General features: G+C 42.6%; 1 protein-coding gene across 1 annotated transcript in view; it reads right to left on the reverse strand.

The window, feature by feature from the left end:
• Positions 1-16826, reverse strand: part of JCAD (junctional cadherin 5 associated) — an 85003-nt gene extending 68177 nt beyond the window's left edge. The window contains exon 1 of the mRNA XM_074324742.1: positions 16712-16826. The gene's annotated coding sequence lies outside the window, so the exon portion shown is untranslated. The remainder of the gene's footprint in view (positions 1-16711) is intronic.
• Positions 16827-17161: the final 335 nt, after the last annotated feature.

Below are 17161 nucleotides of genomic sequence, written 5' to 3' on the forward strand. Positions count from 1 at the left end.
ATAATATAATTGAGTCACTGTAGGGGATGTGGTGCATCCAGGCCTTGGGGACACGGTGGTCCTCACGAGGCGCAAGGCAAAACGATGGGCCACGATCAGCTCATTGTCTGTTAGCTTCCGCTCTGATTCACATGCTATTGATAAATAAGATGGGGGGTTGGCGAGGGAGGGAACTGAAGCCAACCCGCACGGCAAGATTAGAAATGGCAGCTGGATGCAGACACCGCCTTCGACGACGCAGAGCACCGGCCGTTGCTCGCACAGCAAGCCCAGGCCACACTCATTAGTCTCCTTTCCGGCCTACTGCCTGATGCAGACCACAGGTGCAGAGGCCTGGCTCCATCTTCATGGCTAAATAAGACCATGAAAACTCTGGAGGAGTAACAATATGGTGGCTTACAGACGACTGATGGGTACATCTGTGAGAAACTCTACAATATGATTTCTGACAGTTGTTTGGCATAATTAAAAGATCACTAAGCTGAACTAAGAAAAGATTTTTCAAAAATAGAGATGATTCCGGATGAGATGTTAATACCGTAATGGAATTTCTCTTTAAATTTATCTTTAAAGGAAGTCTCTGTCAAAAGCAGGGCTGAGACATAAAGAAGTCGGTACTAACACATGGTAACTGACGTCAGATTTTCTCAGAGATGTAGGAGTTAAGAAGGTAGAAAGATGTGAAAAGATGACTTTACCAACTATTTGAATTTCCTCATGACAATAGCTGTATTTCAAACTTTATTCAAGTTCTTTAACATCAATCTACTTTAGGTCTAAAATCAAAAAGTACATTTTCTACAACACATAGGGTACTTTTGAAAGGAGAAAGAAGAGTGGAGAATGGAAACAGAGGGCTGGAGAGCATCATATGGGGGGATCCAAGTAGGACCATAGTGGCAGGGAGGGCCAAAGACACATTTGCGTGGAAGTGCTAAGCCACAGATCCTGGCATATGGTGGCAGGCGAAACAGAGCAGCTGGTAGCTTCTACAGTTGTCAAAGCCATCACAACCACCGTCATTCCCCCATCTACCCCCAGGCCCCGCAAACGGGAGCCAGCAGGTCCAAGTGTCCTCAGCTTAGCAAACCTGGGCTCTTGTGGACAACACATGCTGAGCAACAGCACACAGACCAGTGCCACGTGTCCTAAGGCCCCCCACAGGGAGTGGCTTCAAAGCTTCAGGAAAGAAGCATTTTTCTTGTGGAGGACAGGATTAACAGCAGGGCCCAGGCCCGCACGTCGGACGCTGGGCATTGGCAGCTTGAATGTTCCTGGTTCTGACTACTTATGAACAAGCCCCCAAGGCTGTGACATGTTCTTCTGCTGAGGCACAGACTAGAATGGTGACAGCAGTGTCGGGGGTGAGAGCGAACCATATAGCTAGTGAATGAGCTTGGCTTACTGCTTAGCAGCTATGTTTCAACTCAGGTTTTGCCATTTTCTGCTCAGCAACTCTTGCAAGGTGCTATTGAAAAATAAAATGTCCCATTGTGGAAAAGGTCCATAAAGAAAGCCAACCATGCATGCTGATTTTGAACGTGAAGAGAATGCAAAATGCTCTGAGTAAGCCATGAGTTTTAGCCAGAAAAGAGAAATTTTTGATAAATTAAAAAATATAATGCTACATATGGTGTCAGGTGTGTACCGGACTTACTGGGGGCATCACTTCATAAATTATGTAAATGTCTAACCACTATGCTGTTCACCTGAAATCACTGTAATATTGAAAGTCAACTGTAATTGAAAAAAATAAAAAAAATAAATTTAAAAAACCAGTAATAATAATGAAAAGGATATACTATAGAAGGATCAAAGTCTGCAGATATGCCAAAGTTGTGGGTGTTGAGTCTACTACCTGTCCTTGCCGATTTGACATGTGACAGAACTGTGTTCTCCATGTAGACACTGAGACCAAATACTAAAAGGGATCTACCTTCAGCCAGAAATAAGGCATGACTCACGCTGGGCATGGTTTACATGTTGATAACACCCACTAATAATATTCCAGTTTTTCCACATAGATCCCAATGACATGCTCATGGTATGACAACTTTTTGGTGTCCACATATTAGTATTACTTATAGTCCCATTGTTTTCCATATTTGGCCACGCATGTCAGTTTGGATAATTTGGAAATGACATTTCAGTGAAATTGTTGGTGCATGCAAGCTGCCTGTGGAGAAGTGTGAGACAGACATAAGGCCGCAGCTGGCCCCGTCAGGGCTGTGGAACAGAGAAAGAGGCTGGGCGGTTTGCTGAGCCAGTGATGAATGTCTGCCTATGTGATTGCTCGGTGCCTTTGCCACCCTGAGTTCCTGCAAAGTCCTCTTGAACTCTGGCCCCTTGTGCACAGCCCTCTTGTATTATCAGGGCAGCACTCTGATGTTCAAGCCTTAACTCTAGTGGGCAACAGCAAAGCCAAGGGCAGCCCAGGGAGAGAGTAGAGTTTAGAGATTCAGCAGGTATTTGGAGGTCAAGGTTCTTTAATAAGCATCTCCAAAGTCAACTCTAAACTCTTTGCTTGTATGGAATATTGGTTTCTTGAGTATTGCTTTCAATAATCAGGTCCTCACCTGGGAGCTTGTGCATCTTGTTCTAGAGTGGGTACTTTGTAAGATTTCGTCTTGCTTGCATGACACTTTGCCAAGTCCATAAGGAGTTACTGAGTGGGAAGTCACTTGGTCCTTGCTTTCCTGCTTTGTCATGACTCGTAATGAAGCCAAGATGAAAATTCCTGGCCTGTGAACTGGAAGGCAACTGTGAAATACGGGAGATCCAAAGGAACAAGTCAGCCTCCCAGGTGCTGTGGGGTCACCGTCACTGCCAGAGGGGCTGTGGAGAAGGGTCGACTTTTTGTCGAAGGCAGAGGAGCTTCCCCACTGCTTGCGTTCTCCAGGACACAGTCGTGGGGAGGTGGGTGGGGTTGTTATGAAAAGAAATCGGTTCTCTTACTGCTCTAAACTGAAGCACCATTCTTGCCTTTGGAAAGGCCAGCCGCCCACTCCTGCCTTGCTTTCTTCTTGCCCACACACATCACAGATTTAGCCTCTGTCATTCTCATTACCGTACCTGCTGCCTGAATGTCTCTCTCCCCGAACTCCCTGAGGTGTGGGGAAGTTCCCCATCTTTTCTTCCTCCCACACTCTCTGAGACAAGCATACAAAGTGCTCCATCCTGGAGTGCAAAGGAGAACATCTAGTTCTCGCCAGAGGTTACTTCCCCTCAGATTGTCTGAGGAGGATGTTGGACCCAGTGATGTAGGTTTCCGTCCAGATGGGTTCGGGCTGATGCACCATAAACCACAGTGTGGCTCTGGGCCCCTTTGATCATTTCATCCTTTTCCCTCATATTCCCCGGGCCCTGGAACAAACTTCACGGCCATTCTCTGTGCCCTAGGACTCTGGGTCCTTCTGTGGTCCATGGCCCCAATTTTCCTCTCCTGCCTTGAACCTGAAGTTCCCGATTTTGCCCCTGAAGAATTAGTCCATAGCTCTCATCTCTTGAGCTATTTTCTGATCCCAGACCCATTTCTTCACTTCTAGTTCAGTATTGCTGATAGCTATTACCTAGTCAATTATTAAGGCGGATTCTACCCCTGGGTGAATCATGGCTTTTAAAACTTTTGTTCTAAATTAAGTCCTGGGACAGCCTTACCAGTGGTCCTGTGGCCTCAATGATGGGTGCCAGTGTCCCAGGCACCTTATCTGTTTTGCCTCAGTTCTATCCATAGCCAATAGCCAGCTCCCCATTTTGTCCCATGTCAAGTTTGCATGCCCATCCAACCTGCCATAATTTGGAATTTTTGGATGGAAGTAAACATTTAGTTATCTACTCATTTGTACTTCATACATCCTCGTATTATAGCATTAATCCTGCTGTTTTAATATTTGGTTACCCGTTGGTCTCCCAGGACAGACTACAAACTTCTCTTGGGCAAGGACCAGCTCACTCATCTCTGGATTATTAGTACCTGACACACAACAGAAGCTCAGAAAATATTTATGAACCACTCAGGTTAATAGGTGAAGTTCTCCAGGGGAGAGACCTTACAAAATCCTAAATCCCGAGCCTCACCACGGACAGTCCTTTATCCCGGTTAATAACAAAACAACCAAATTAGCAAGAGATGGTCTGTTCCCATTCATCCAAGAGAAATTTTTGCAGTTTTGTTTGTTTGTTTCTATTTGCTTATTTGTTAGTTTTTAAATAAAGTGGAACTTCTCACTGAAACTCATGTCATGTTGAATCAGCTGACCATAATAGTCAGAACAAAAATGCTGTGTTCCACTTTTTTTTTTCACATTGACAGTAGAAGCCAAGGTTCAGTGCACACAAGCCACACTATCACCACAGGAGCTACAGTGCAGAGAAGCTTCCAGAAATATGTGATCAGCCTGGACCACAAAGCCCTCCTCTCTGTCACTGCCTTATTGCGTCTTCCTAATCTACCTCCCCGGCCTTTCCATCACTAGAGGTGCCAGGAAACAGGGGAGTGTGCATGTGGGAGCAGAGTGGTGAGAGGCTGAGCCTGGGGACACACAAACACATCAGCCTAGAGCTGGGCTCCTGCTCTGCCACTAACCCCATCTCCCTCGGCCTCATTTTCTTCACCTGTGAGATGTGAAAAATGCTACCTACCTTACAGACTTGTTACAGGGGTTAGTGATAATGGATAATTTATTATTGTGATTGTTTTGGAAACCTCTAGGCACAGACCACATTCTCAAGCTGGCACATAATGAAAATCAGGGAATATCTTATGCATTATTCATCACACCTTGACATGACTTTTATATAACATTCAGCTGGAATATATTCGATCTGATCCTTCTTCATTTGCTATTCTGAGCTCAGAACATAAGATAACTAGCTCATCAGTTCAATGAGCTGATTTTTTTCTTTTAAGAACATCTGTTTGTGCTAATGTCTCAGGTGCCTGAATGTACCTGGTTTCCTGAAGTTGAGGTAGGACCTGATGAAGCTCAGGTGATGTCACGGAATTTCTCATGCACATTATTGAGGCTGCATGACACGTGTGCGACGTGTATCTATTTGGAGACACTGTGGGAAGGTGAATCACGCAAGAGCTCAGATTTTCCAGTGAGCAACTGTGGAATTTTAATTAGCTTTGAGTCCATGTCTCTGCTAGAAATAGCAGATCTCTAAGCATTTCTTTAATAGCATTGCATTAATTATAACAATTCTGAAAGGCATAACTCACAGGATATATTTATGTTAGCTTAGAGGAACAAGAAAGGCAACATACACTTCTGCATTGGGTACATGCCTAGAGCTACTGTCAGATAGATGTTTAAAAATATTAATAACAATGAGGTAGATGAACTGGTTCACACTCTCCATTAATCCTCTAAGATAGTACCGTCCAACTGAACTTTCTGTTATAACAGAAGTGTTCGGACTTGTGTTATGTCACATGGTGGCAACTAGCCACATGCGGTCACCAGGCACTTGATATGCAGCTAGTGAGACTAAGGACTGAATGTTTAACTTTATTTAATGTTTCTAATTAAATTTAAATAGCTGCATGTGGCCAGTGGCATGGTATTGGACTGTGCAGCTCTAAGGCATCAGCTGGAACCCACTCCAGCTGCCCTGCTATTGGCACACCAACACCCAAAAGGCACCCAGAGAGCCGCAAACCCAAGTACTCAAGCTCAACTGAAACCTCCTGATTCGGTTCTTTGATTTTTTTATTCCACAACAGAGTGGGAACATCCAGTTGGAGAGAGAGGCAGACAGAATGGCAGCGACTGGAAATGAAAAAAACATTGAAAACAGACCAGGACTCAAAAGAGAAACACAGTCTAGGATTACTGAGCACAAGGACACACAGCCTTTATACCTCAAAAATATAGCATTTGATACCTTGGACCATAGAGAAAATGTTGAGTTCAGGGACATAAGCTTAGAAGGATAGAGAGAAAATGAGCCAGACTCTTCCAGCCCTCTGTCCATCAGAAGTGGTACAAATATTGACAATTTTGGCACACAGATGGGTGGGTCTGGGTTATCTGGAGAGTTTAGCTACTGGGCACATCTCATTCCTCACATAAGCAAGAAATTATACTTCCCTATGATGTTCTACTGCCCTTGGGCTGAAATCTCAAATAATTACCATGACCCTTGGGGTTGCCTGATGTAGCTTTGCCCACAACTCATGCCTCAGTTCATCCACTTCTTTGTTATCCAGTTACGTAGACTTGCTTCTGTTTCCTGAAGGTACCATGATGCTTCCTCCATAGGCTTTGCACGTGCTGGTCCCTCTATCTAGAAGGATTCTTCCACCCAACGCTCATCCCTCTCCAGCTCCAGATCCCAGGTCAAAGGTTACTCCTGGGAATGTCTGCTTCTACCTGCACCGCTCCCTACCCCATCCAGGCCTCGCTCCTTCATTATTCACTCCTTCGTCTGAACTCCCTCACCCAGAACACCGACTTGAACATAGATATTCATAAATGAGATTATCTGATGTATTCATTTGTAAACTATAAAAAAGCAGGGATTATGTTTGGCCTGACTCATTCACCTTTATATCCCCAGTAGCTGGTTGATGCTAAATAAATGCTAAGTGAGAGAATGAATGGTTTTTTTTCTAAGATTTTCATAAAGTCTTGTTAGTCTCAGGGATGATTCATCTTCTCTTTAAGTGCCATTCCAAAGTTCTACTGTCCAATAACTCTTTGTCCTGAAATCTTCAACCTTAAAATTCCACCCACTTCTCCCTTATTTGCTCTACTTACTATATTTGCCCCCAAAACTTCCTGCTTCCTTTAAACCGTTGGCTCTCATGTTGGCAAGCTGAACTGCATCTGTGGTTCTTTCCTTAACGATGCAATTTTCTTGATATTTTTTTTTTAGTTTATCCTCCACCCAGTCTTCTTCTATTATCTCTTATATAGACTTCCTCTAAATTTTCAATCTATTTATTATTCTTTCCATTAAAACAAGTGTTTAAAAGTGTGGGAAATTAAACCTACGCTTATTCCTAATTCTTCTTACCCCCTACCTTTGAAACATAACAACTTTACAAAAGAAAGTTCTCAGTTAATTCTTTCCAAACCTTCAGGGGATTCCCAACTTCCCATTTTCCATCTCATTCCATTTTTTTCTAAACAAATCAGGGGTAAAAAACTCCCATTAGTCCAATCCCCTCTTCTCTAAGCCAAATCAAGTTTTTATGCCTGAGGCTTCACTCTCTTTTCTAAAATGAGCTTTCTTCACTCCTTTATTTTCCCTTTCTAATAGACCTTATTTAGTTTGGGTCTAATAGACTTAAATTCTTGAATATACATTACAAGTCTCTTTAGCAAGTATTTATTGAGCACCTACTATGTGCCAGATACAGGGAAACAGCAATGAATAAGATGAAAAAAATTCCTGCCCCCATGGAGATTACATTTTACGGGAAGAGGTATAATAAACATATTAACACATGTAATTTTAGATAGTGCTAAGCTCTACAAATAATGTTATAGGATATGTTCTGCTAAATACAATGGAAATAATGTGAATTTATAGCTCTTAACTCACAGGAATGTTGTGACAATTAATGAGCTAATGTATGCATAATGTATAGAGGAGGGTTCATTATCCTTGACGGAAATTGTGACTGTTTTTAAAGCAGAGTCCTGTCATAAATATATTAAGAATTATTATTATTATTTATTTAATGAAAGGGAAGATCCCCAATCATTCATTCAAGAGATGTTTATGGGATGTGTACTGTGGATAAGTACTAACACATAAGCAAAGTGTTACAAAGAAGAACAGTAAACCAGTGACATCCTGACTTCAAAAGCAGGGCTGAAATAATGAGCCACCTCATTATATGTGGCCTTTGCCTAGGAAAAGGTCAATCAGGACACAGGGTTATTTGGTCATTACCCTCAGACCACTCTTGGTGACTCACTTCCAACCCAGTCAACTTCCCATGGTTCTAGATGGCAGAGCCCTGGTTGTTCTTTTACCATAACATTTAAAAGTATATAATAGAATAGGAAGGCCCAGAACCCAGATTCGTAGACTTAGAGTTGAAAGTAACTTCATATGTCATATGTCTATTTCACAGATGAGTGAAATATATACAGTTATGCGCCGCATAACGACTTTTGGGTCAGCAACGTACCGCATATATGACAGTGGTCCCATATGGTTATAATAAAGCTGGGAAACACTATGGCCTAGTGACATTGTAGCCATCATAATGTCATAACACAATGTGTGACTCACGTGTTTGTGGTGGTGCTGGGTAAACAAATCTACTGTGCCGCCAGTCATATAAAACTATAGCACATACAATTATATACAGCACATAATAGTTGATAATGTAACAAACATCTATGTTACTGGTTTATGTATTTATTATACTACACTTTGTATTGCTATTTTAGAGTGGACTCTTCCTACTTATAAAGAAAGTTTGCTGTAAAACAGTATGCCACAGTACACCTCTACCAGCTGCATGGTCTTGTGTTTACTGTGTGTCTTGATTGTGTCATTTTCTCTTGTGCTTGATTTAATCTCGTGTCATTTGGTACCGTAACATGCTGTACAGACTATAGGAGCAGTCGGCTGTACCCTAGAGCCTGGGTGGTGGTCAGCTACACCATCGAGGTGTGTGTGAGTGCACTCTGTGATGTTCGCACAACAACAGAATCACCTGACAAGGCATTTCTTAGACTGTATCCTCATTGGCAAACGGCACATGATGGTACATACATATTACGCACTCATATACATATGCACACATGTACATATACATATGCACACATATATTTAGGTAAATATCCTGTCCTGTTGATCCTAAACAAGCCCTTTCTCTATTGTTACTGTAATGACCTATTGAAAATAAACAGAGTCAACTTTTCAATTCAATTCAACCAACCTTTTCTTTTGTTTGGTTATGTGCAAAACAGCTTGCAAGGTACTAGAGGAGGGATAAAAATGAACAAAATCTTGTTCCAACTTTCAATGAGTTTGCTATATAACACAAGAGATAGAATATAAAGTGAGGGTGGTAAGTGCTATGTAAAGGCACAAATATGGAAATGTCCCCAAAGAAATTTACCCCGGCTTGATTAGTTCTGATGGGAACTGGCCTGCAGCCAGAGATGGGAGGAAGGGCATTAGGCACGAGGGAATCAGAGGCTCATGCACAGAGGCCGTGGGGCATGGGGCTCACTCGGGAAAAGGGAAATGGTTTTCCTGTCCGGAGCCTCACAAGGGCTGGAGGTGGACATGCCCCTTTCTGAGGGGCTTCACACACCATGCCGCAGGACTTTGGACTTGATTTGTCCCCAGCACTCTGTTCCACACACATGAGCTCCTACTTGGTGTTCTCAGCCAGAGGGAAGGACGTCAGCAAGAATCCCCTCACCGGACTTTTCATTCGAACTCTGCTTTATGCCTAAACTCACAGGAGGAAGAAGAGAGGCAGGTTGGTGGTTGTCTGAAAATGGCAGCTCAGTTCTGTTATTCACAGGTTACCTGGGATAATAAGAGTTAACATTGAATGTGTGTGGGGACAGAGCCAGGAGTGTAGTTTCCAGGCTCTCGGCCTCACGTGGAAAGGTGCTGGCTCAGGTAGTAAATAGACATCAACTGTGATTGCATGGCCGTCAGCTGTAACCAGTGAGCCACTGGCCACTAATATAACTGCTGTGGCTACGCTAGCCGCAAATGGGGGCTAGCAAGAAGATGGTGGCTGAGCCAGCAAGCGAGGATTGCAGTTAACACGGCGGGTTGCGGATTGCAGAGAAGTGGACGGCAGGTTGCAGATAGTGTGGCTCCTGCTTCCTGTGTCTCCAACCTAGCCACTGGCGAGACTATAGGGGTATGACTCCCCTACTTATGGCTCCGTGGGAGTTCCTTTTTGGCCTCACCATGTCCTGAGTTCTTGTGTGGAGAGCGGGAGCAGAGACCCCGCAGGCTGCCCCGCACAACAAATGGCGCAGCAAGCAGGGTCTCCCGCAAGACAATTTGCTAAAAGTTTTGCACACATTAGCTCACTTAATTGTCATAACATTTCTGTGGGCTAGGAGCTTTTAATATTTTGAGTTCACAAATCAGGCAACTGAAGCTTAGAGAAGTTATGTGCTAGAAAGAATTCAGATTGGATAACCAACCAGGTTAATTTTATTCCTAAACCCACCCTCTTACCGGTAGTGCTATATTGCCCTGGATTGCTAACTCTGGTTGGCAATGATTTTGTTACAAAAGTACACCGGGGAGAGGTGAAAATAATTTTTAGACAACTCTATTGTGGCTGGTATTTAAAAGGATAATAAGAAGACAAAAGCTGAGCTTGGCTGTGCTTGTCACCAGCCCTGCATTATGAGTGAAATTAGGCCCTTGATGGGCTCCTTCTGCCACTCTGGCCCAATTCATTCCTCACCTTCCCTTCGTTTGTGCTGAAATCATGCAGTACAACTTCAACATTGATTTAAGAAAATTAAGAATCAGAAGGGTAAGGCTATTGTAAAATAATCTATGTAATACTTCTCAAAGCCTAAAGCCAGTGGGGTCGTTCTATTTTATTATCTGTCATTGTAAATTACTTTGGCATTAATTAACATTACTGCTTTGGCTAAATACAAAAGATCGAAGGGTGATTTGACAATTTATATGCAAGAAATCAGAGTGGTTATTTTACATCCTATATCCTGAAATGTTCAGATCCAGCATCAACCTAACAATGCTAACACTTCTAATCACTTGTTTCCTAGTGGCAACACCTAGGAAGGGACTCACCACTCCCTTCAGGACAAAACGTCTTATGGCACTAAGACCCCAATCAGTACCTCAGCTCCAACACAATTCCGGATCATTGTTGTAGAAGATGCTTTAAACATTATCTATCATTTTGAAGAGATGTTTTACAATAGGGACGAGTGCATCATGAAAAAGCAAATGCACCCTTAGGATTTTGTCACCGTGAAGCCTACGGTAGCAGGAAAGGTGTATGTGAATGAACCCAGTGGGCTGTAGACCTTTGAGCCTGAATGCTTGTAAGGGGCCCCTGCTGATGCCTCTGCTATTATCCTCCTGGCTGGCCATGCTACGGAGGTGGCCACCAGCTCAAATGTAGGGAGGCCACAGCCGTGTACAGGAGCCCCACGTACCTGTCCTCACAGCATCTGGTTGCTGTGCACTTCTCTTCTGTGATCACGTTTCATCCCCATGGCAGTCCTCATTCTTTATTAAGACTAGAAAATAGAGACAGGGTGTTGTGACTCTTTCCCAGTGGGACTCTCACTGAGCTTACAATGAGTGTACACAAATATTTGTTAGATGAATACATATATACATTAATTGAATGAAATTAGAAAACACATCATCCAGTGAACTCAGTCCTGAAACTTCATAATTTCAGAATGAAGACAAAACTCTTACTTGCTTTTTAATTGCGTAAGGGACAACTGCTTGAAAACTTGAAAACAATTTTGGCCATAACATTTAATAAAACACGTCCCCTATCCTGGTATGTCATTCTGCCTAGGACACCTTAGTCAGTGGGTCATGTTCCAGAAAAATGTCAAGAGCTGTACCTTGAGATAAGAGTGGCCCTGCAGGGGTAAGTGTCAGGGAGTGTCAGTACAGTGTACTTGGCTCTCATTAGTTTTCTCTTCCTTCAGGCTCAGGGCTGGACAAGTACAGGCTTCCAGCCTTATGATTGGCGAGCACTACTTTGCAATAAAGCGGTGAAAATGCTATCAGAGACAAATACTCCAAGCATGAAAAAATATTATACACTCAAAGTGAGAGGTTCACTGGGAGAAGGTTCCCAATCGTCCCCAGCACTCTGTTCTGCACACATGAGCACCTATTTGGTGTTTCCAGCCAGAGGGAAGGACAGCAGCAAGAATCCCCTCACCAGACTTTTCTTGGAGGCAGTGGGAGGAAGTCTCTGCCACTACATGCTCTGCTGCAAGTCAGAGATTTTCACCCTAGGTAATAAGCGCCTTTTTCACAAACACATTTCAGTCTACATTTCGATAAAAGAGAAAATTCCCTGTGAAATATAAGGGCTTCATGCACTCAACATTAAAAAAGAAAAAAAGTATCTTTCACCACACATTTGGCAAGTTCCCATAAGTATGTTCCACACTGAACATTTTGGAAATAGAGTAGTCCCCCCTTCTTCAAGAGGATTCATTCCAAGATCCCCTAATGGATCCCTGAAAACATGAATAGTACCGAACTCTATAAATACTATGTTTTTTCCTAAATATATACATACCTACGATAAACTTTAATTTATAAATTAGGCACAGTAAGAGATAACAACAACTAATTAAAAATTGATCATTTATAACAATATACTGTAATAAAAGTTATGTGAATGTGGTCTCTCTCAAAATCTCTTATTGTACTGTATTCACCCTTCTTGTGATGATGTGAGATGTTACAATGCCTATATGAATGAAATGAAGTGAGGTACTTAGAATGGCATGCAATTTAAAACACGAATAGTTTATTTCTGGAATGTTCCATTTAATATTTTCAGACTATGGTTGACCACGGGTTACTGAAACTATGGAAAACAAAACCATGGATAAGATGGGAACTACTGTAGATGTTTTTCCATCCTGAATCGTGGTGTGGCAGAGCTTGGAATCCTTGGCCCAATTTGCCTGGTAGAAATACGTGCGCTACAGCTATAGACAGAGCCGTGGGGCTGTCTACAATGCATCTTGATTTATTGACTCTCTCTGGGGCTGAGCATCTGCACTCTTCCTAAGGCTGCCTCTCTCACAGGTCCAGTACTCAGCTATTGTTATGCACTTCCCATCTGTGTTCATGGAGGTCATTCTCCAACATGGCTCCACAAAGTGGGGAGAGTACCGATGGGCGGAACCAAACTTCACTCAATGGGAAAAAGGAGCCATGTTAGTTTTCAAAAGCTCCCCGTATTAGGAGCAATCGTTATAGACTCTCTGGAATGAAAATCTGAACTTCATTCATTAAGGGTCTTTTTCTTGGAAAGTCCCTGGGTGGTAGGTAGTCAGAGTAAAGCTAGTTTTATGGTGTTTCAGGGGGCAGAGCAGGCAGAGAGAGAAGGTAAGTCAGCAAGTCAATTGCCAAATCTCTCTCGCGCTCACTTGTTCTCTGTTCCCTTCCTCTCTCTCATGCTTGCTACTGAACAGGTGGAAATTATTCTGTGACAACAACCTCTTCCTGCTTTACTCTCTTTCTATGCCCCTCTCTCCCTCTTCTCACTCTCTTCTCTTTTCCTTCTTTGTTCTCTCTCTTGTTTGTGTCATACCTCACCTCCTTTCCTCGCTTGTGCTCCAACATCTCCTTATTTTAGTTGTGTATACTCAGATCTCGTTTTCTCAAACTCAGTATAAAATAGGCCTCCCCTTTTCTTTGCTCCCACATAGACTCTTTCTCCCAACTTCATTTTATAGTTAATTATGCCACCACTTTCCCAACCTTCCAAATTTCACGTTTGAAATCACCTTGATTGACACCTCAGTCAGTCACCTAGTCTTGTTGATTTTTCCCTAAATATCTCCCTCATATCTATCCCTCCTACTCTGCTCTCCTTGCTGCTGCCTTAGCCAGCTCGCATTACCACCTTTCTCCCTACAATCCAAGGGGTGGAAGGATGGCAGCGGGCACTACAATCCAGTGGCCTTAGCAAAATGGGCTAGGGGTAGGGAGAGTGGGAAATGTGGTCCGGACTATTGTAAGGACCAGCTGAGGCTTTCCCCTCACAAAACAGTCCCTCTGTTCATCCACCTTAGGCTGGAGGGATAACAATAATGTGATTTTCACTTATTCTGCAAATATATATTGAGTCCCTGACATAACAAATCCTGTCCTAGGTATTGAGATACAAAAATGAACAAAGCAGACAGAGTCCGTACCCTCACGGAACTCACTAGGTCACAAGAGAGGTTGCCGATAAGTAAAGATGCAATGTGACAGGAAGTAATAAATCGTAAAACTTATATGTAAAGAAAAATAGAACCAAATAAAGGGAATAAAGGGTGAATGGGACCAATGGCCAACAAACACAGGAAGAAATGCTCCATGTCATTAGGGAAATGCAAATCAAAATCACAATGACATACCACTTCACACCCACTAGGATGGCTATAATTTTAGAAAAAGAAAATAAATGTTGGCGAGGATGTGGAGAAACTGAAACTCTCATACATTGCTAAAGGGAATGTGAAATGGTGCAGCTGCTCTGGAAAACAGTTTGGCAGTTCTTCAAAAAGTTAAACATAGAGTTACATGTGACCCAGCAATTCCCCTCCTACATATTCACCCAAGAGAATTGTGTTCACACGAAATCTTGTACATAAATGTTCAAAACAGCATTATTCACAATAGGCAAAAGGTCGGAACAGCTCAAATGTCCATCAAGTGATGAACAGATAAACAAACTGTAGAGTAAATACAATGACATATCATTCAGCCGTGAAAAAGGAATGGAGTACTGATTCATGCTACATCATGGATGAATCTTAAAAACATTACGCTAAGTAAAAGAAGCCAGATACGAAAGGCCATATATTGTATGATTCCATTTATATGAAATGTCCCGAATAGGCCAACCCATAGAGACAGAAAGCCTACCGATGGAAGTCAGGGCTCGGGGGATGAGGGAATGGGGAATGACTCCTTAATGGGTAAAGGGTTTCCTTTTGGAATGATGAAAATATTCTGGAACCTACATGGTAGTGATAGTTGCACAGCATTGTAAGTACACTAAATACCACTTAATTGTGTGCACTTTAAAAATGGTTCAAAAGGTAAATTTTATGTTATGTGTATTTTACAATGAAAATAGTGACAGCGTGGGGGGCAGGGGATTTCAGGGGTTGCTCCTTGAATAGGAGGGTCAAGGAAGCTTCTGAGATGAGGTGAGATTTGGGCAGAGACCTGAGGCAGGAGGGTCTGAGCCTTGTAATTAGCCACGCAGAAAGCCTTCCAGGTGGGGGAAACAAAGCACACAGCTCGCTCTGAGCAGTATTCAGCATGATCTGACTCCACTTTCCTCATTTCACTCCTCAGTCCAGAAACACAAATGGCACCTCTGCATCCAACTCCTGTGCCTCTCTCAGCCAGCCCTTCCCTTCCTGCTTCTCATCGGGGCATGCATTGCTGCACTGTCCCTTTCCACCCTGTCCATCACCCACACAACTGTTCTTCTGGCCATTTGGATGCCAAACAATGCTTCAGGTCCCAGCCCAGAGACTACTTCTTCTGGGATGCATTTTCTAACGCCTGCCAGAGCATGCGCACTGGCCCCAGGCGGGAGGTTTGAGCATTGAGTCTACCACTCATCAGCCGCGTGACGCTGGACACTTAGCCCCTTTCTAAGCTGCTATTTCCCCAGATGCAAAATGAGTTTGTTGAGGGAATAAAATAAGATGATTGCAAAGTGCTTAGCTTAGTACCTGATGTAGAATGAACTCTCAGGAATGGTAGTCGTATTATTTCAACCTGTCCTACAATCCAAAGTTTAAAATTCAGCACTTCGTTTTGTACTATCTGATAAGATTTGGTAATTATTTCATGAATATAGCTAGGAGTCAAAATGCACAATAAACACCAATGAAGATATTTATATTCTTTCAGACAGCCTTTCCCCACCTCTAGTGGGGGAATGCAAATCAAAATCTAGACTATTCTAATACAGAGCATCTAGAATGCACTTGAATAAATGTTTGTTTGACCAATGATTGATTTATTCATTGATTTGGCTCTATCATCAAACAAGAATGAAATTTTCTTTAAATTGAAACTTTAAAGGAAAATAATGATCTTTTGGGGCATGAGAGAGAGAGACAGACAGACAGAAAGAATTGGTAAATAAATACCTGGTCCCACCAGTGTCACATGTATTGAAGATTTCATAGGTATGAATGTTTGCCCCTCCCCCTCCCCAAAAAACTGCCCTGTCAAAGAAAGTCCTGGAGCAATGGTGGTGTTTCAGGAAAAAAAAAAAAAAAAAAAAAATATGGCTCAGTCTGCAAATAAACTGCTGCTTTATTTTAAGAGGCTATAGTTAATGGTGTTCAAAGAAAATGTGAATACATTTTACAAACAGATGTAAGACCAATCTTTAATGTTCTATTACTGGAGAAAAGCATGCCTTTAAAAATATGAGATATACTTAAAAAATATTTAGAAGTGGGATATAGATGATGATGATGGATAGATAGATGACAGAGAGAGAGAGACAGACAGAGAGAGAGAGAGAGAGAGAGAGAGAGAGAGAGAGATACCCAATTACTTAAAGAGAAAGGAGCAAGGAAAAGAGAACCAGTTTAGCTTTATTGGCATTAGATATGATGCCAAGATAGGACTGGGAACCGCTCCTGTGTGAGCTGGTCATGTGACCACCCTCCAAGCAGCTGCTCCAGAGAGTAAAGATTATGAGATCAACCAGACAGCCTTTTCCAACCTTTATGACCTGTACACACCCAAATGCAGTTGGGTTGATCTACCGTGGCACATCTACTCCTCAGACACCCAGAGAATTACCACTGCAGTTTTCTCTCCATGCAACTCATGTTTCATCACTTTATTCCTCTTTCAGAGAAACAGATACAAGCCCTGTTCAATAGGGAAAAGCTAGAAAGCAGCTGGCTTCTTCCAGTGCTGACTGACATGATAGTCTTAATCATCTTTTCAAACAAAACCATGAAAAAGGAAAGAAAACGTTTACCTGATAAGAGCCCTGATTTCTTCGTGAGAGTCTAAAAGGGAGTATTTAAGAAGCAACTCGAATGCATCTTCTAATAGTTCCTTAAATCCAAAGTCTGCCTCCGAATGCAGCTCTGAGTTTGAGCTCTGAATGGAGGCTGTGTGTTATTTTAAACACAAGGTTTCTAGTCAGTAGGGAGGAGAGATGGAAATGAGGTACGCTGGCAAGCAGAGGCACCCATCCACCTCAAGTGCAACGCGCTCGCAGATCTGCTGTGCAAGCTCAGGGACATTTGAAGAACCCTCAAACCAACTTTTCCTAAACTAGAGGTTCAAGAACTGTGGAAAATTCCAAAGGAGTAAGATAAGACACTTATGGTCTTTTCTAAAAAAAGACATGTTGGTATGCCCTGTCAGATACCGTCTGAAGGAAAGTTCAGCACGGAGCTGGCCTGTGGCGTCCTGGGCCTCA

The sequence above is a fragment of the Rhinolophus sinicus genome, linkage group LG02 (assembly GCF_036562045.2).
Source record: "Rhinolophus sinicus isolate RSC01 linkage group LG02, ASM3656204v1, whole genome shotgun sequence".
Classification (NCBI taxonomy): domain Eukaryota; kingdom Metazoa; phylum Chordata; class Mammalia; order Chiroptera; family Rhinolophidae; genus Rhinolophus; species Rhinolophus sinicus.